The sequence below is a fragment of the Humulus lupulus genome, chromosome 1 (genome assembly GCF_963169125.1).
Source record: "Humulus lupulus chromosome 1, drHumLupu1.1, whole genome shotgun sequence".
In the NCBI taxonomy this organism is placed as follows: domain Eukaryota; kingdom Viridiplantae; phylum Streptophyta; class Magnoliopsida; order Rosales; family Cannabaceae; genus Humulus; species Humulus lupulus.
Genome location: NC_084793.1, coordinates 278,836,975 through 278,858,535, shown reverse-complemented (window position 1 = coordinate 278,858,535; position 21,561 = coordinate 278,836,975).

The window sequence follows — 21,561 nt, the reverse complement described above, 5'->3', positions numbered from 1 at the left end:
CGTTGTTTGCATCTAGTACAATATAAAAGAATGACATAAACATATTAAAAAAATTATACAAAATACATTTTTCATAGTTTTAAAAAGATAAATAATATGATAAATTTTTAAATCATAAACTGTTGGGATATTTGTGGCAAAACTCCTTGATATTTTTTGGGTAGATGCAAATATACCCGCAATAAAAAATTTTGACGGCAAAACCTCCGACTATTACATTTTTGTTGCAGATGAGCCATTTTGGTTGTTAAGTGCCAACTAGATCTGTTAAGTGACAGCAAAGACACATATGTCAATACCATATTGGGTCACATATTAAATGGGTTTAGGAGTCTATTTGAACCATTTTATCAAAAGTAATTTATCAAAATTAATTAAGTCTAAAAAGTAATTTATCAAAATATAGAGTCCAAACAAGTAATGGGACAACACACAGTGTCTAAAAAGGTATAAACCCTTATTATAAAGAAAAAAGCCAACGTTGATATGTATAAATAGAACTCGCATTGATATTATAATATGTTACTAATAAATATGTTGGGAAAACTTATACATGATCTTGTTTATTTTAATGTTGTTCTTATATTAAACAAATTAATATGAGACAACCTAGAACATGTGTTCTAAAATTGAATTCAAACAGAAATAATGATAAGAATACTTACATTATACGCAGCGGAATGATAGAGTCCTTCCTTCAGTTTCTCTAAACCATGTATCATTTCTGTCGCAGAGTATTACTAAGAAACTGAACCGTTCTTCAATTTTCTTCACAACGTTCCAAAGTATCCTTAGAATCACCTAGACTAGGCTGGACAATTCTCAAGACATAAGATAGATACAGAGAGAAAAAGAAGAATAGAAGAGAAAAATTAAGGCTTAGAAAATGACTTATGCAGTAGAGAAAATCTAAAACCTAATAGATTTTTTGATATTCTCATAAACTTGTGTTTCAAAAATCTGATTTCAAGTCTTACTTAGCATTCATTTTATAGGTTCAATTAGGCCATTTATTTAATTAAAAAATCAATAAAATAATAGCCAATAATCAGCCCTAGGTCGAAATTATCATGGGCTGTAGGCTCGTGAAATTTCCTATTTAATTATAAGCACGTTGGACTTAAAAACAAGGCTTGTATTATTTTCTATTGATTATTAATTAATTAAATAATTATTCAAATCCTTTATCAAATTAATTATTTATAATTTGAACCTTGATTTAAACTTATTTATTAATTTAGATACCAATTTATCTTAATTAATAAATGTGCCCTAATTTATCTTTTCTTCTCTAAATTACATAGCTATGTGAAACTATCCAAAATTTACATGGTCAACTTTGATAATTCTAATTGATAATTAAATTAATTAATTGAGACTATCTAGATGATTTTATCCAAAGTACAGTAGGGATCATGGACCTATGAAATCAAGCTCCAATAAGTTATTATAAATCTGTAGGATCTTGGAATTTAAATCTAGATGCATGCTTCCTATTATTTTTTCAAACACATAATTGAAACATAAAATAACATGACATACATATGAACACCAGATTCATAAATTAACATAAACACAAATATGTAGAAACTTACGAATACGCAGCGGAGCTGGAACAACTCCTTCCTTCAATCTCTCTAACCCTTGATTCCTTTCTATAGCAGAGTATTATCAAGAGATTGAACTAGATTAGCAACACAGTCTTTCTCACCAAGCCTTTGATCAACCTAGAACTAGTGTGGGCTGGTTCTCAACACATGAGATAGAGACCTAGAAGAGAAGAAGAGATAGTGGTTAAGAATGGATTAGAGTGTCTACGTTTTCACTTACCCAATGAATCAACTTAGACTCACTTTTTTTTTATCAAAACCCTAGATATCATATTCCTTATATAGGAAACCTAATAGGCTTTATTTAAATTTAAATTTAAAATTAAATTAATTAAAAATAAAAGCCTTGGGCTGCCATAAATGGACTTGGGCCCAATTCACTACAAGAAAAAGACTCTACAGCGACGACTCTAAAGTCGTCACTGTATGTAGGAAAAATCCACGAAAAATTATTGTCTTTTAATTTATTAAAAAAATAAGCTATAGCGACGACATGTCGATGTAGGGTCGTCAACAACACACGATCTGGCCTTCCAAATTCCTGATACCCTACAGTGACGGCTAGGGTTCTAGGAATTTGGAGGGAACACGAGGCGGGAATTGGCTATACAGTGACGACATGTCGTCGTTGTAGGGTATTCGTAGGAAAAAAAGAGGGAAGTATGTTTGTCTATAGCGACGACATGTCGCAGCTGTAGGATGCTCAGGGAACTCAACCGCCCATAGTTGGTTGCCTATTTGCACAAACCTATAGCGATGACATGTCGTTGCTGTAGAATCCAATATATCCACTGATCTGTTATTTTTGTACTCTGTAGCGATGACATGCCGTCGCTATATGGTCAAAAACAAAACGTGGGAACGTGAACTGCCAAAAAATTTAAGTCAAATTTCACTGGGTCGTCGTTGTAGAGTAGACGCGTAGCACACAAGGGGATTCAAGTACTATTCATGTCGTCGTTGTAGGGTCTCACCGTTTGAGTGAAACGATGCGTTCAATAGTGGCAACGACATTATATGTCGTCGCTATAGGTCCCAGCGACATAACCCACCAGGCAGAGCCTTTCTTCCTCATTTCTGCTGCAATTTTCTAAAACATAGACATTTTCTCTGTTTTCCTCCGCCTCCCAACACCGCCCAGCCCCTCCCAGCGCCGTCTAGAGCCATTTTTGGCCCCCTTTTGTTAAGGTTAGTATTATTCAACCATAATGCTTTAGTTTTTTTCTTTTAAATTTAATTTTTTTATGATTTTTTTTGTGTATTTTTACGAGTTAGTTAAATTTTCTATTGTTTTTTTTTTGTTCTCAGATTGTATTGGAGCATCTAGAGCATCTCAAGCTTTGGGTATTGTTTTTAATTTTTAATATTTTTTTTGTTTTGTGATTAATAGTGTGTAGATAATTTTTAAATTAAATTAAATTCTAGTAGTTTTTAAAATAAATTTGTATGTTTTGTTAATTTTATTATATTTGTGATTTTTAATTTTGTTTTATGTTAATTTAATTTAATTAAATGTTATGTTGTTGACGCCGTTTTTTGCCAACTTAAATGGGAGAGCAATTAAACAAAAATATATTGGAGCAAATGAACAAAAAATAACACAGGAGGATTTTTACATGGTTCAGCAGTTAACTCTGCCTAGTCCACGAGTCTATATAATTAAGACTTAAGAGTTTTCTGGAAACTTTTTAGAGAACAGTTCCCTAGAGTTTTCTCTCTAGAATTAGTATCATGTCCCCTTACAAATGGTGCTTCCTTCTCTATTTATAGAGAAGGTTGCAGAATTCATTCCCACATATCTCGGGAAGATATTATGTAAATCAATTAATATAATGCAATTTAATGCATTATTTCCTACATACATGGAAACGTCCCATAAAATGTGGGATCGGATAACAAATTAAATGATATCCCTTAAATATTGGGATTGTACAACAATAATCATATTCACACATAACTGATTAACTCGGATACGGGATTCATCAAACATTCGAGATCAGCAGCTGGCATTGAACTCGCCAAGGCATCACTGTCGCCTAGCTTCGCCTATGCACGGAACAAGTAGATGTTGACGATGTTGCCACATTCGGGCTTACATTTCCCGAGCTCAAGCCATCTCGCCTGAAGGAAATCAGGGAGAAATATATGCAAGTGTCATACTATGGCCATTGCGAGCTCAGAGCATTTTCGAGGCTATACATCCTTGAGGTCATTGTTTACTTCAAAAAGGTCCGACGGTTGGATCATATGATGAACGCATATGTTTCGAGCTCACACCTGACGAGCCCAATTTTCGGTGTCATAACTTCTTATCTCGAATTCTGGGTGTAACATTTTGCCCCCTCAAAAGTATCAGTTCGAATCCTATGGGAAGGAAACTTTTGAACTGCCCTTCTTGGAAACTGTGGCATCAATTGCACCCGAGTGTGGACACGCGTCAGCTAGGTATTGGATGGTTGGAGTACTTGAGTGTCTTTTACACCATGCACACGTTCGTCCGCCTGCCAACTTTATGGCGCCACCCTTCCATTTATTCCTAACCATTCGATCAGATACCAAAATTGGCCAACGGTCTAGATCATTTCGACATTTGGCATCCTTTGGGGCCTATAAATACGCCCATCGTCTTCCTCATTTCAATTTTATGCTTTCAAGTTTTCAGAGAAAAGAGAAGGAAAAAGAAAACCAGAACCCGATTTGCCCAGTTCTTACATGTTCTCCAAACCAAGAAAACAAAACACCGTTGGCCTGTTCGACTCCGTGATATCATTTTTACAACCTCTCCTTTGGTCATCCATTTCTCTGTACCCACCATCTACATTGTGTAAGTATCTGTTCTTGACCCCATATGTTCGTGTATATACTTTATTTTTCCATGCATGTTTATGTTGCACTTTAGGCACATTTACTAGTTTTGTACTAGAATGCTTTAGTCAATATTGTGTAGTTCTTAGGCTCATTTGGTGTTATGGATTTCCAAGCCCAGAATTTGCATAAAAAATGAAAATATGGATTTTACTGTGTTATTTAGATTTTCGGATATCATATCGTGTAGACCAAGAAACAGAGTATAGAATTAGGGTTTTCAAATTGCACGTTTTCCAAAAATATCACTTTTTTGAGTAACCGCCAACTTTTTCCCTGAAAATCCGGGATTCTCAAAAATAAATCCACTTTTCCCCCTTTACGTGGAATACACGCTCCAAGCCTGATCTTGTTCTTTTGATCGAGCTTGTTCCATGGTCTCGAGCATTCGAGCTCAGACCGTCTTGATTTTTATCCTTAATCTCTTGTACGTCTGGCCTTCACCCTTTTTCTTTCTTGCTGGATGTCGCAGAATTTGGAAAAGCAGTGGGGGTCAATACTTGCGATTCCTTATTCACTGACAACTCCGATCCCAGAGTCACCCTTTACTCAGAACCAACGAATGATTCGTGAGCACAAATTGCAGTGTGAGCAAGAGGATACTCGAGCTCATTTTCGACGCCAGATCAACGAGGTCGAAGAGAGAAAGAGGAAGAAACTTAGGGTCGCAATCTATCCAGACCCGGACCCCAAGCCCAGACCAATTCCTCTCAACCTTACTCTTAAAGTGACAGTCGCTTTCAAACCGGGCGAACTCAAATTTTTATTGATGGAAGAATCAGCAAATCGTCCATCCACCTTGCAGCCAACCGCCATTCCCACCTCAGGGGAGAATTTTTCGAGGTCGAGCATTATTGGAGCTCGATCTCCTCATTGGGGAAGATAACCAACATCCTAGCTCGCCACGACCTAGGATTATCAGGCTCGCTAAGGTGTCGAGCTCCGACCTCCAACGAACATAGCTGTTACGCCCCGGGAGATGGCAATCCCGAAAATAAGTTGAAGTTCGTGACCTGGAGCCACGAGCATATGAGGGTAGGGTCCTTATTGCCCTTGAAGTCCTTTTTTAAGGACTTTCTGGATTTTGTTGGGCTCGCACCCTTACAACTCTAGACCAACTCATACAGGGTCTTGTCAGCCCTAAGGTCGCTTTACCACGAACTGAAGTGGGAAAGACCTTCACCAAAAGAGATTTTGTATCTCTTTTGCTTGAAAAGAAATCCCTCCCGAGCTCGGGGAGGAGATGGATTTTACTACCTCTCAAGCTATCCCAGGGAGAAGAAGATTTTCGAGGATATGCCCAACCATCCTCCCAACTTCAAGCTGGCCTTCTTTTGGACGGACGGTTTGGCTCATTCCAGATATTATTCATTCAGACGAATCCATAAGTATACGATGTCTCCTCCTTTTTTTTATTTTATTTTCATGCTCGACTTTTGTTTAAGCTCGAACCACTCATAATGTATTCAATTATCCAGCCAACTATCACCGTCCTACTCCCCCGGATGAGATGAAGGAGCACAAGGAAATTTTGCTTCAACTCCCTTATGGTAGGTGCTCCCTATCTTATCTTCTTCATGAAGATAATCTTCGAGCATGTGGTCTCCTGGAGAAGGACCAATCCACAGACGATAGGACCATCAAGAAGTATACCAAGTGGGAGTTTGTGCCTCTCCCAACCGGCGGCCTTCCTTCGAGGCGAATCTCAAAGGCACGATCCCCAGCTCGCCGTCATAGGAGTCCATGCTCAAGGAACGATGCCAATGATGAGGCTTCGAGCTCGAATGACAGAGGTAAAGTCATTCTCAGCTCGCCCTTGTGGTCTCCTTCCCTCCTCAAGCATAAACCTGATACCCTGATTTTGTGCCCAGATGACAAGGACAATTTTTATGTATGGTCTTGGGTAGATGATAGGGTCCATAGGTTTGATAGTTGGTTAGGGAAGTACGACATTATGTATAGTTTGAACGAGGATTGGGACTGAATAGCTGTCCAATATGGGACAAACAATTATAAGGACCTTTCGAGGTTTGCCACATATAGGGAAGGGACTCCCCTAGCCTCCTCTGAAGATGGGGGAATTACTTGGTCGCTGAGCTCAAGCTCGGGGGAGAGTTCCAATTAGGTCCCTCGTCACTTGTCTTTTATTCCTCTGACTGCCTGCATTATGCTAATTTTAGTGTCTTGAGATCGTTTTCTAATGTGATTTGATTGTGCAGGCACCATGGACTCCGACCTCGAGAATGCGCTCGCCAGTGGTGAGGGGGCCAAGAAAAGCAAGTGCCCGAGGGCCTCGCAAAGGTCTGGTCGACCGGCTAAGGTCCCTAAAAGGATCGATGCGACTCCTCCCCCAGCTCCTACTATTCCAAGCCTGGTAGCGGACCCTACTTCCCAGGTCGATGCTTCCACAACAGATGCTCCTCCCTTGCCTCCTGCTATCAAGATCCTCTCAATGCTCATCCCAGTTCCGAAGAAACCAGCGACCTCTAAAGGGTGCCTATTGTCGAATTCTACTCATGTTGATGAGTATGTCATCGACAACACTGCCGGGACCCATGGAGCCACGCTTGGCTCGGACGTCCTGTCTCGGGTTGGCTAAAGCATCGGTAGTCTTGAGGCTCCCCAGTGGCAGTTTTTGGTCAACGCTCGGGACTGCAACATTCTCTATGACACGAGTGTCGAGCTCGCCGATGCGGTAACCTCTCTCACCTTACTATTTGTTGTAATTTTGCTTATAGTATATTCTAACTTGATCCATTTATGTGTTAGTCTTTAAACGCAGTTGCTTAGCTAAATTACAAGCTGAACAACGAGGTTCACGCGAGCATGTCTTATGCCCAGGAGTCGAAGAATCTCCAACTCAAGCTCACTGATGAGTTTAAGGCCGCAAAATCAAAGCTGGAGGCTAAGGTCGAGCAGATGAATTCCAGGGTTGAGGAGCTTTAGAAGCAGAATGCCAAGCTCGAGGAGGAGAAAAATGTTAGAAAAATATAATTGTCTCAATGGAAATATGGAAAAACCAAAATACAACTCTATGCAAAAATACAATGGACAAGATGATTGATTAAAAGAATATTACAACTCAATTGCTCAAAATACAAGTAAATAAAAAGATGTAGAAGAAGAAGATTACAAACTCAATACTATAATAATACAAGTAAATAAGAAGAACAAGAGAAACAAAAGAATAAAAACACAAACAAACTCTTACACTACCAAAGTGTAGAGTAGTGGGGATCACCAACTTGAACAAGGTTCAAGACCTTTGTCCAAATTCTTATTTCCCCCTATTCTCTAAGCACTAAGGGATCTCTCTAGGAAATAGCTCTCTGGAATTATCAAGCCTTTTGGTGTATTTTCCAGCCAAGTGCTTTGTGGATGAAAAAACAGTGTGTCATACAAGTGAGCATTAGGCTCCTATTTATAGAGTTTGAGATACCCCTTTGAATTTCAAATTCCACCAACCCCCATGGCTGTTACCAAATGTTTAATTGGATGTTTATGGAATTAAAAATAGAGATTTGGGAGTTATTTGGGATGTTAGAACCGTTCAATTTTGAAAAAACTGAAAATTCACATAACCTGTTAGCCTCACTAGCTGCGGCCAGAATCATCAGTGGCCGCAGCCACTGGCCTCTGTCCCCCAGGCCGCGGCCAGGGAAAGACAGTGGCCGCGGCCACAACCTTTTTTCAGCCAAAAATGTGATTTTTCCAAAACGTCCCAAATCCTTTCCCACATGATTTTGTAACCTCCAAACACCTATTGGAAGTTAAAAACATATCTCCAACAGTCATATATCATCATAGCTTTATGAAATCCAATCTCAAATGTGTAACATATAATATACACATTATTGAGTAATATTTGGGAGTTACAAATTTGTAACTGATTTTGTAACTCCAAAATATGTCACATTTGGACACACACACGTGTCCAATTTTGTGACTCTCAATAATATGTTACAAGGTGTGATAAATCACATTTTGTCACATTATTTAATCTAATATTATATTATATGAAATAATATAACATTCCCCCACTAGATTAAATAATCACTTTTTGTAACACTTATTTAATCAATCAAACATTATATTAAAATATAATAAAAAAGGCCACCTTCGAGATAATGGAGGGCAAAAAGGCTCGTCTTCTTGAAGAGTTCAAGGAGAGGAAAGATCGGGCGGTTGACCTGGCCATGTACAGGATTTGGGCCAGCAACGCCGATCTCGACACCAGTGTCCTAGGCTCTTTCGAGGACGAACTTCTAGCCAAATGGCAAGCTCGACTGGAGGCAGAGGAGGCTGCTCAGGAGGATGCTGAGAAGGCTAAGGAGGATGCTGAGAAGGCTAAGGAGGGTGCTACCGCTTCCTAAATCTCGATCCTGGGCTGCATCCCTCTGAGGCTTTTGTAATAGTTTATGGCTTTTGTTTTTCATGCCCTTGGGGCTAAGACAATTTATAGCTTGTAAAAGAGCTATTTACTTATGATATTTGTAATGCCATATTCAACTTTACTTTAATAATTTTGCTTTACATCTCTTAAATCGAAATATTTTAAGCAATTTATATAAAATTTTGCCTTTATGTCTGTTTAACCATACAAACACATGTTGGATTTTAAGCTTGAGTTTCTACGCATTCTCGCATAGTTTGTTCGATATATCCGTGTCCGATCTCGTTATTTGTCAAGGTCAGAACTTACTTTTACCATACACTCGAAAGTACTATATGGCGTGTAAGGTTGGTAGTTTAGTTATATCCTGCTTTTCTAGTTACTTTTCCTCGTCCTCGGGTAGCTCCCCAAAGTTATGAGGTCGAAACTATCTTTTTGCAAGATATTCCAGCCTCGATCTCGACTTAATGTGAAGTGGATTTATTTTTATCCCATCTTTCTGTCGATTAGTTTTAGCTGGTTTTTTCCAAAAAAATTTAGCTCATGACTGGTTTGTAATCCATACACTTCTGATTTTAATAATCTAGTTTTGTCCAAATTATCTAAGCTCGTGCATTTGGTTATATCCAAACACTTTATTTTTAATAATCTGGTCATGTCCAAATTATTTAAGCTCGCGCATCTGGTTATATCCAAACACTTTATTTTTAATAATCTGGTTATCGGTCCAGACATTTGTTTGTTTTTGTGTATGCTATTTTTGAGTTATTTATTTTTTCAAACTTATGGTATATATACCACTGATGCCCCCTTAATATCCTATGAGTGTGACCATAGGTATTAAATTAAGGAAGTTTGCAAAAAATACAACATAATGAAACGAAAAACGAACTTCATTCAGGATTGAACAATTATTAACAGAAATTTTGTAAGGGTAAACAAGCATGGTTACAGGAAACATCATTCCTACACTATTGATAGTAAGGTCGCAGATGTTCGTCATTCCATGCTCGTGGTACCAATTCTCCGATTAGTCTCGCCAATTTGTAGATGCCAGATCGAATAACTGATTCGATTTGATAAGGTCCTTCTCAATTAGGCCTGAGCACGCCAGCGGTTGGGTCTCGCATAGCTAAGAACACTCGCCTTAACATCAAGTCTCCCAATCCAAATTTCCTGTCCCGAACCTTTTTGTTGAAATATCGGGTAGCTCACTGTTGATATGCTGCATTCTTTAGTTGAGCTTCATCTCGTCTTTCTTCAATCAGATCCAGACTTACTTCGAGCTGGGATTGGTTCGAGGTTTCATCATAAGCATGGCTATGAATAGTGGGTACTTTGACCTCGATTGGTAACATGGCCTCGCATTCATATGCCAGAGAAAAAGGGGTATGCCCTGTTGAAGTGCGAGCTGTAGTTCGAAATGCCCACAAAACTTGGGGCAACTCCTCTGGCCATTTTCCCTTAGCTTCTTCCAATATCTTTTTCATAGAACTCTTGAGAGTCTTGTTCATAGCCTCGACTTGGCCGCTTGCTTGGGGATGGGCAATAGAGGAAAAGCTTTTCATTATCCCATTCTTCTCACAAAAATTGGTGAACAATTCACTGTCAAATTGAGTACCGTTATCAGATACTATTTTTCTTGGCATTCCATATCGACAGATGATGTTTTTTACCACAAAGTCCAAGACTTTTTTCGAGGTAATTGTTACCAGAGGTTCGGCCTCGGTCCACTTTGTAAAATAATCGACCACGACTACTGCGTACTTAACTCCACCTTTTCAAGTTGGCAACGAACCTATGAGATCGATTCCCCAAACCGCGAATGGCCATGGGGAGGTCATCATAGTTAGTTCAGAAGGTGGGGGCTCAGAGGATTGTAGCGAACTGCTGGTATTTATCGCATTTCTCGACATACTCAAATGCGCCTGCCTTAATAGTGGGCCAGAAGTATCCTTGGCGTATAATTTTCTTTGATAGGCTATGCCCACAGTGTGGTACCCACAGAATCCTTCATGTTTCTCTTCTAGAATTTTCTTGGCCTTGGGTGGAGTCACACATCGGAGTAGTGGCATAGAGTATCCTCTCTGATATAGCCTTCCTTCCACAATAGTGTATCTGGGAATTTGATACATCAGTTTTCGAGCCTTGTTCCGTTCTGCTGGGAGAATGCCAATTTCAAGGTAATCAAATATTGGGGTCATCCAAGTTGGCTCAAAGTTAATCATGCAGACATCTTCCTGTTCAAGCTCACTTATACTGGGTGTCGACAGATGCTCGATTAGCACAACATTCAGTGCATCGACCTCAGTGGATGTGACAAGCCTGGCTAGGGCGTCTGCATTCGAATTTTGTTCTCGGGGAACCTGCTCTATTGTATAGAACTCGAAATGTTTGAGTGCTAATTTTGCTTTCTCTAAATATGCGTCCATCTTTGTTCCGCGAGCCTGGTATTCCCCTAAAATTTGGTTGACCACCAACTGCGAGTCACTGTAGCAATGTATCACCTTAGCCTTGAGTTCCTTGGCTATTCGAAGTCCGGCCAATAGGGCTTCATATTATGCTTCGTTGTTAGATGCTTCGAAGCCAAACCTTAAGGAGGAGTGAAATCGACTTCCAGTTGGAGTGATTAATATGATTCCTGCCCCCGATCCATTTTCGTTGGAGGACCCATCGACATAAAGTTTCCACAGCTCGCGGGCTGAGGTTATAACTTCGTCATCAGTCACTCCAGTACATTCCACTATGAAGTCTGCCAGAGCCTACCCTTTTATGGTTGTTCTTGGATGATAAGTGATCTCGAATTTTCCGAGCTCAACAACCAATTTTAATAATTGGCCCGAGGCTTCTGGCTTTGATAAGGCTTGCCGTAGTGGTTGGTCGGTCAGCACATGGATGGGGTGTGCTTGAAAATAAGGTCGGAGCTTTTCGAGATAAGTGAATTAGGCTGAGAGCCAATTTCTCCATTAAGGGGTATCTCGATTCTGCCCCCAATAACCTTTTGCTGACATAGTTTACTGGCTTTTGTACCTTCTGGTCTTCTCGGACGAGCACGGCGCTGATGGCGTGCTCTGTTGTAGTGAGATATAGGTATAAGATTTCTCCTGTGATAGGTTTCGACAAGATAGGAGGCTCTGTGAGGTGCTTCTTAAGCTCCTGAAATGACAACTCGCATTCCTCTATCCACTCGAATTTTTTGCCCCCTCTCAAAAGGTTAAAAAATGGAAGACATCGGTCTGTAGATTTCGAGATAAACCTACTTAATGGCGCCATCCGTCCAGTCAAACTTTGGACATCTTTATGTTTTCGAGGTGAGGGCATGTCAATTAACGCCCGGATCTTGTCAGGATTAACCTCTATTCCCCACACATTCACAATGAAACTCAGGAACCTCCCCAATGATACTCCAAAGGAGCATTTCTAGGGGTTGAGCTTCATGTTGTACTTTCGTAGCACAACGAAGCATTCTTCAAGGTCGTCCACGTGGATATATTGTTATGTTTAGATTTGACCAACATATCATCAACATACACTTCCATGTTATTACCTATCTGCTCGGAGAACATCATGTTTACGAGCCTTTGGTATGTGGCTCCAGCATTCTTAAGCCTGAAAGGCATGACATTGTAACAGTCCAGCCCTTTATCTGTCACAAAACTCGTATGTTCTTGGTCTGAGGCATGCATGGCGATCTGGTTATATCCAGAATAAGCGTCCATGAATGACATAAGTCTGTGCCCCGATGTGGAATCTACGAGCTGATTGATTTAAGGTAGGGGAAAGTAATCCTTAGGGCATGCTTTGTTGAGATTGGAATAGTCAATGCAAGTCCGCCATGTTTCGTTAGGTTTCAGAACCAAAACCGGGTTTGTGACCCAATCAGGGTAGAAGGCATCTCGTATAAAACGATTCGCCTTTAACCTGACGACCTCCTCCTTTAGGGCTTTCTTCCTGTCATTGTCCAGGAGTCTTCATTTTTGTTGCTTCAAGGGGAAGCTCTTATCAATGTTAAGGGAATGGCTTATTACATTAGGACTTATTCCCACCATGTCCGAATGCGACCATGAGAAAACATCCAGTTTCTTTCGTAAGAAGCCAATTAATTGTTATTTTGTTTCTTTTGAAAGGTTTTTCCCTACCTTCACAGTTTCGGGGGATCAACTTCCTCGAGCTTGACTTCTTCGAGCTCTTCTAGCGGTTCGAGATCAACTCTTTCTTCTACTCTTGGATCGATCTCTTCGTCTACTTTGAAGATTGTCCCATATTTATTTTGAGTTACAACAAGTGTTTGTGCACTTGTCTGATTCTTCCCCCTAATGGAAATGTTGTAGCATTCCCTTCCTGCGAGCTGGTCCCCCTTCAGAGTCCTGATGCCACTAGAAGTCGAGAACTTGATGGCCAGATTCCTTACGGATAAAACTGCCCCTAGCCCTGTTAGGGCGGGCCTCCCGAGCAGTACGTTATAGGCTGATGGAAGATCCACCACTACAAATTCTATCATCTTGGTTGTCGAGACTGGGAAGTCTCCCAAGGTCACGGGGAGTTCGATGGATCCCATACAGGCAATCCCTTCTCTTGAAAATCCGTATAACGTTGTTGCACAGGCTTTAGGTCACGAAGTGCGAGTCCCATCTTTTATAAAGTGGCTTTCTAAAGGATATTCACCGAGCTCCCGTTATCAATCAGGACTCGGTGTACCCTCTTGTTCGCGAGCTGAAGGGTGATGACCAGCGGGTCATTATGAGGGAATTGTACATGGGACGCGTCATCTTCAGTAAAAGTTATGGGTTAGGATTCAACCCTTTGTAGTTTCGGAGCTCTGGGTTCGGGTTCGTAGGGAGACCCGTCACCAGTTTGCATTTCTGCCCGATCCTGCAATATGGGGTCCCCCCGAGATGGTTATCACATCTTCTCCATCAATCAGAGGGGGTCGTTCATCTTCCCTTGCTCGGGAGTTGCTGTTCTAGGCAGGTGGTGCAGCTGCTACCCTCTAGCTGGTGGAAGCTTGATTGGGGTTTTGATTTCTTACATACTGTCTGAAATATCCTCTCGAGATTAGTCCTTCAATCTCATCTTTTAGTTGTCTGCATTCATCGGTCGTATATCCGATATCTCTGTGGAATTTGCAGTACTTGTTGGAGTCTCTTTTTGCCTTTTTGTTTCTCATGGGGTTAGGCCGTCTGAAAGGGACCTGGTTTTCATTAGCCAGGTAGATATCCTCCCGAGACTCATTGAGCTCGGTATACACCTTGTATACGAAGAAGTATATTTCCCCTTTCTTCTTCTTTCCTCCTTCTACCTCGAGATTATTCCCTTCATTTTTCTTTCTTTTAGAAGGGTTGTCCCCGGGGGGTTTTGAGGTTGTAGGATCTGCCGAGGTCGAGGCAAAGTTTGTGTTTGTTGTTGTAGTTATGGGTTGAGAGGTCATATTCAACGCTGACCTCGCCTCTTCTACATTAACAAACCTCTGAGCTCATCGATTGAACTCGGTTAAGGACCTTACGGGCTTTCTTTGCATGTCTTCCCATAGAGCACTTCCAGGCATTACTCCGGCTCGAACAACCGTTAAATGGCCACTGTCATCAACGTCACGAGCTCGAGAGACTTCCAAGTTAATCCTTGTGAGATAACTTTTTAGTGTTTCATTTGGCTGCTGTCGGACGTTGGTAAAGGCAGATACCTCTGGCCTAATGCCGACCATGGCCTCGAATTGTTTCTTGAAATCTCTTGATAATTGATCCCAAGAAGCAATCGAATGTCTCTTATATTTTTCAAACCAGTTCTTCGCTGGTCCCGTGAGTGAGGCTGGGAACAGCATGCACCTGAGCTCGTAGCCCACATTACTGGCTTGCATAATTGTGTTGAACGTACTTAAATGACTGTACGAATCCGAATTCCCATCAAACGGTGGGACATGAGGAATTCTGAACCCTTGAGGAAACGGGGTGCTAGAAATATGCGGGGCGAAGGGCTCGAGTTCTTCATCAAACTCTTCGTCCCGTTCCCAGCCTCGTTCGTTTTGCAAGAGCCTAAATGCTCTTTCCAACTGTTCAATCCTTTCTTGGACTGGATCTATGGGGGGTCTGACTTGAAGCAGTGGGAACTGGTTATCGTTGATTACAACTCCAGTTCCCCGCCTCGGTGCAGGATGCTTGCGCTCGTTGAGATGATCTCTCAGATCTGGATCCGATGGATTATCACGCCCCCGATTATGGTTCAGATGCTCCCGTAAATCTGAGTAATTTCCTCGATTTCCAGTGTTCCTTGGTTCCCAGTCATATATGCTTACAGACCTGGTGTCACCCTAGCCTTTGCTGACATGGCTCGTTGCATGGTTATTTCGAGATGGGTTTTTTGCTGGTCTCCTTGTCTCAACAGTTTGAGATCGAGACATTTGGCTTCTCGTGGGATTGGGACCCCTTTTCTCCCTAGCATTTTACCCATTTCCATGCCTTCGCCCAACTCGCCTTTCCTTATCACCATGGGTCGGTCGTGCATCTCTCCGTATTGGCGAGGGGTGCCTTATTGGCGATGGTGGGTGTCTTATTGGTGATGGTGGTTGCCATCCATTGCGGGGCATAGAAGGCCCTAAGTTTGCTCGATCAGGTTCTGCAACATTCTGCGCGTTACCAGTATTTTGGGTCCAAGCCTCCGAGGGGGCTCGGTTATTCTCTACTCTCGCGGGTGCCTCTGCAATTGGGTTGGCAGGACCTTCAGCCCGATTACTTCTTTGGGTTCTTGGCGGAGCAGGCTTTCCTGCTGGTGGTGGAGGTTGCTTTGCTCTTCGAGTGGCAGCATTTTTGCATGGCTGCCCCCGAGGCCTACGCGATGGAATGTGAACGTCCCTCGGAGGCGGAGCCTGGGCATCTTGTGGAGGTGGGGCCTGAGCCACCTGCACTTCAGCAGCTAGCCTAGCTAGCTCTTCATTGCATTTCTTAGCTTCTGCCAACTGCTTTCGCAATTGGCGATTTTCAAGTTCCACTATTGGGACGTATCGTTCAGGATTATAGTACATGTCCTTGCTGTCCCTGGGGGCAGGTGGTCCTCGAGAGTCAGATGAACCACTCCTCTCATCGATGTCAGAATTCACCATAGGTTGCTGTCTAGGGCGCCGGGGGTACTCGGCTTCATCTAAAATATTCTCCTCAGGGATATTGGGATCATTTGCAGCCATTGCTAATCTGAGAGGCTTCCTGACCAAACAGACTCACGCACGTACTGTTTAATAGCTCTCAATGAAAGCACCAAACTGTTGACGCTGTTTTTCGCTAACTTAAATAGGAGAACAATTAAACAAAAATATATTGGAGCAAATGAACAAAAAATGACACAGGAGGATTTTTACGTGGTTCAGCAGTTAACTCTGCCTAGTCCACAAGTCTATATTATTAAGACTTGGGAGTTTTCTGGAAACTTTTTAGAGAACAATTGCCCAGAGTTTTCTCTCTAGAATCAGTATCACGTCCCCTTACAAATGGCGCTTCCCTCTCTATTTATAGAGAAGGTTGCAAAATTCATTCCCACATATCTCGGGAAGATATTCTGTAAATCAATTAATATAATGCTATTTAAAGCATTATTTCCTACATACACAGAAACGTCCCATAAAATGTGGGATTGGATAACAGATTAAATGATATCCCTTAAATATTGGGATTGTACAACAATAAACATATTCACACGTAACTAATTAACTCGGATACGAGATTCATCAAACATTTGAGATCAGTAGCTGGCATTGAACTCGCCGAGGCATCATGAGCTCTCCGCCTAGCTTCGCTTATGCACATAACAAGTAGATGTTGATGATGTTTCCACATTCGGGCTTACATTTCCCAAGCTCGAGCCATCTCGCCTAAAGGCAATTAGGGAGAAATATATACAAGTGTCATACTATGGCCATTACGAGCTCAGAGCATTTTCGAGGCTATACATCCTCGAGGTCGTTGTTTACTTCAAAGAGGTCTAACGGTTGGATCATATGATGACCGCATATGTTTCGAGCTCACACCTGACAAGCCCAGTTTTTTGGGTCATAACTTCTTATCTCGAAATCTGGGTATAACATATGTAACAAAAAAATGTATGATAGGTTAAATATAGTGTAAGTATATGTATACAAATGTGAATATGTTTATATGTATATAAATGTGAATGTGAAATTTATTTTTAAGTTGTGTGATAGGTTAGATTAATATTATTAGATGTTTATTATAATTTTTTGTTTTCAATTAAATATTAGATGTTATAATTTTATTTATTAATATATGTATGTTTATTTTTTTTATGTGTATATGAATGTATGTATAAATAAATGTGAATATGTTTTTATGATTTAATGTGGATGTGAATATTAGAATTTAAATAATAATTAGATTATTATGTTAGATAAATATAATTAAATGTTTATAATGATATTTATGTTGTTGATATGAGATATAAATCTTTGAAATCAATTATATGTATGTTCTGGGACTGGTTTTGTAGTTTTTATGCAGGTTTTAAATTTTGAGATAGGTTAGATTATAGTCGTTATGTTGCTGAAATTTTAGTAGTTTTAGAAATATTAAACATTACAATTTAATTTTTAATTAATTTTAAAACAATTAATTATAAATAAAAAGTACAAATTTTCATAATGTAATTTTAAAATTAGTGTTATTAGAAATTTTATGATTGTAAATTTTAATTCAATTAATTAAAAAATTATAAAGTGTAAATCAAAATAATAATATTAAATAGAAAATTATAAATATATAATTAAAAATAAAAAGTACAAATTTTAACAATGTAATTTTAAAATTAGTGTTATTGGAATTTTTATGATTGTAAATTTTAAATCAGTTAATTAAAAAATTATAAAGTGTAAATAAAAATAATAATATTAAATAAAAAATTATAAATATATAATTAAAAATAAAAAGTACAAATTTTAACAATGTAATTTTAAAATTAGTGTTTTTAGAATTTTTATGATTGTAAATTTTAAATCAATTAATTAAAAAATTATAAAGCGTAAATTAAAATTATAATATTAAATAGTAAATTAATAAATATATAATTAAAAATAAGAAATAAAATTTTTAACAAAGTAATTTTAAAATTTGATAATATATTTATAAAATTTACTAATGTATTCATAAAATTCAATAAGATATCATAAGTTAATTAAAGCAATTAGTGCTTTGGTGATAAAACATTTATTACCAAATAAAAGTAGTTTTTTATGATTATCACATTGTGATAATTTATTTTCTACTTGAATCAGTTATGATGATTGACAAGAGTTTGATAACTAACAGACGACATAACTCTGATGAGTTTTGGAATGGTCTTTAAGCATTTTTACAAATGGCCAAGAATCATGTGAATGCTTCGGGAGAAGTCAGATGCCCATGCGTTCAGTGTGTCAATATGCTGAATGAGAAACTGGATGTGGTGGAGGCTCACATACACAGATATGAGTTTCTGCAGCGATATGTGAAGTGGACCTACCATGGCGAAGTTGATATGCCTCCAGTAGTGGACGACGGGGCTCCAGTGACTAACGAGATGATTGACATCATCAATGATGTTATTGGTGAACAAGACACTAATAAAGAAGGTGTAACTGAATGAATTTTAGATGGTGGTGGCAATAGTACGGAGAATCAATTTGATGATCTGTTTCAAGAGGTCGAAGCTAAGTTATACCCTGGTTGTACATGGTTGTCTTCCTTGAACTTCTTGGCGAAGATGATGCACATGAAGTGTAACGCCCTAAACTCCAGGGACCATTACGGTGCACATTGCAAACAGTGCTAAACTCGCTAATCGAGTCATTTGGCCATAAACGTGTAACTAAGTATGATTAGTGGTTTAGGAATTAAAAATTTCGGTTAAGATATAATGTTTCACTAGAACGTTTACTGTATACATTGGGATCCCAAAAATATAATTTAAAGGTTTATTACAAAAAATTTACAACCAGCCGATCTAAGCAGAAAAACAGGGTTTAACCCTAGTTCCTCTCTTTCAAACCTCGGCCGTGGCGGTCGAGCAGCTGCATATGTACACATCGTCACCTAAGCTCTCCAACTCAAGGATGGTCCAGCTTTCTTTTGCCTTTACCTGCACCACATAGCACCCGTGAGCCGAGGCCCAGCAAGAAAACTCAATATGCTCATGAACAATCATATTATGATATCAAATCATATCTGGCATGCCTAGCAAATATAGCTTTATTCAAGCATACAAATAAATTCAAACAATGCTGGGTAATCAAGGATAAGAAATCCTGCCCTCCTGATTGGGTTACTATCAAGTCAATCCTAATCAGATGAGTGTTTCAACACTTGAGGTTCTGGTAAACCATACTGAGTGACCAACAAACAAGTCACTACGGGGCTCGGTACCCAAAGCCATGCAAATGATGATCAGAATGATCATACAGAGCTCATAGCTCTGAACAGATGAATGAATATCACTTGGAGGTTCTGTTAACCATACTGAGTTACTGACAAGCAAGTCACTATGGGGCTCGGTGCCCATAGCCGTGTAACGAAACAGTTACCTGGGCTTTCCTGCAATGGCTCTAATCAGATGAGTGACTGATGGGTAGTCACTAGCTTAAACAGATGAGTGACTGATGGGTAGTCACTAGCTTAAATAGATGAGTGACTGTTGGGTAAGTCACACAAGCGCTTTTAATTTTCATCGAACTTGAGGTCGGTCCGGCATTAATTCTCTTGTTGAGTCATCTAATGCAGATGTCGATTAGATCTAATCTTTATTAGCTTGCGTTGAACACACTAAGGCTGTCCTAACTTATGAGTCAGCCCTGTGTGACCAGTGCCCAGTACCACTGCCGAACTTGACTAATGAGTCACAGCTTCACAGTTGATACTGACACCTTTTCCAATTCTGACTAATTAGTCAGTGCCATGCACAAGTAAGCAATGCTACCAAACATATGTCATATGTCGTGTAACGACCCAAATTCGCTAATAAGGCTTAAGGGTCTTGATTAGTGTGCGGGGAGGGCATAAATGGGATTTGAGTGAATAGTATTTATTTGAATGAGATATTATGTGATTAATAGTGCTTAAATGATATTATATGATAATTGATGATATTATGTGATAATATGAAATAGACATGTTGTATATGTGAGAACCACATTATTATGCGGATAATTCTGTAGCCGGCGACTCGAGGCGATCCTAGGGCTAGATAGCGGGAAAAGTCACAACGGGGCATTATAATTGACTTTGGACAAGTCAAGGAGTATTTTAGGTATTGGGTAGTGATTCAGACTATCGGGTGATGAAAATAAATAATTGGAGATATATTTGAGGTTAGAATGTCTAGGCGGGATTATTGGGGGATTTTACCGTTTTTCCCTCAGGGACGTTTCTGGAACCCCGAGCTTTGGGATTAGTCTAATAACCTAAGGATAGACTCGGGAGGATTTTAGAAAATAGTAGACACAAAGTTAGAACTGACTCATTCTCAGCTTTTCTCTCTTCTCTCTCTTAAGGAAGAAAAACTACTGAAATTTCAAGGGAAATCAGCTGAAGCTAGGGGAAATTGAAGGGATGATTTAGAGGATTAGCTCAGGAACTGATCAAGGAGTGAAATAGAGCCAATGTAAGCTTTGAATTTTCGTTTCTATGGTTGGGAATTTTGAGAAAATGGCTGAGTTTTTAATAGTTGTGGTTTTGGTATTCAAGGTTGGATTTGAGGCTGGAATCTTTTAAGTTAGGTCAGGGAACTCTTGGAGAAGTGTTTCTGCAGCTGAGGTAAGCTTTAATTCAAGGTTTGATGGTTGAATTTTAGAGTTTCCATGGCTGGGTTTTGTGTTTTTAAGATAGGAAGTTTCAGTAATTGAAATGGGTCTTTGATGGGTTTCTAGCCTAGGTTTCAGCTAGGTTGAGTTGTTGGGATCTTGTGGGAAGTCTTTGGATAATTGAGTTGTGGATTTGGGGTGGTTTTGAGTGAGTTTGTATGAGGTTTGGGAGTTAAAAATGGTGGTTTTTCTGGGTTCGAAGGGGTCGTCTTGCGGCATAGTTCTTGGTGAGCCGCGACCCTTGGAAGTTGAGTTGTGCTGAGGAAAGAGGGCGGGCCGCGGCATGGCCTAAGGAATGCCACGGCCCTTACCTGTTTTTGTGCCCATGGAGGGTTCTGTCTGGGGCCATGCCGCGGCATGGATGGACCATGCCAGGGCCCTGAAGGGATTTTGGGATTTTGAGATTTTAGGCTTGGGAATTTAACCTAGGGTGCTCGGGGTTGAGTCTTTTACCATATTTGGTGAAATTCAATGTTCCGAGGACTAGAACTTGGTTTGGAAACTCATTTAAGATTGTTAATGGTTTTCTTCATCATGGTTGTGACTAGGTGCTAAGCTAGGGCTCGGGGATCGGATCGTGCTCAAGGAGTATCGCCCGTAACTAATTCATCTAGAAGCCAAAGGTAAGAAAACTATACCCGGTTGAGTATTTGAACGGGACTAAGGGCTCCCTGATATATATGATTGAAAGAATGGTATTAGGCCATGTAAATTGTAAACCAACGGCCTAAGCATGCCATGGTTAACTTGTGCAATTGGCACAGCTCGGACACTGGTATCCGAGGACAGCTTATTATGCATTGAGCTCGGTTTAAGCGGGTCGAAGTCAGTGGGTTAAACAGAGGGTGCGACCCACGGTGTCGACC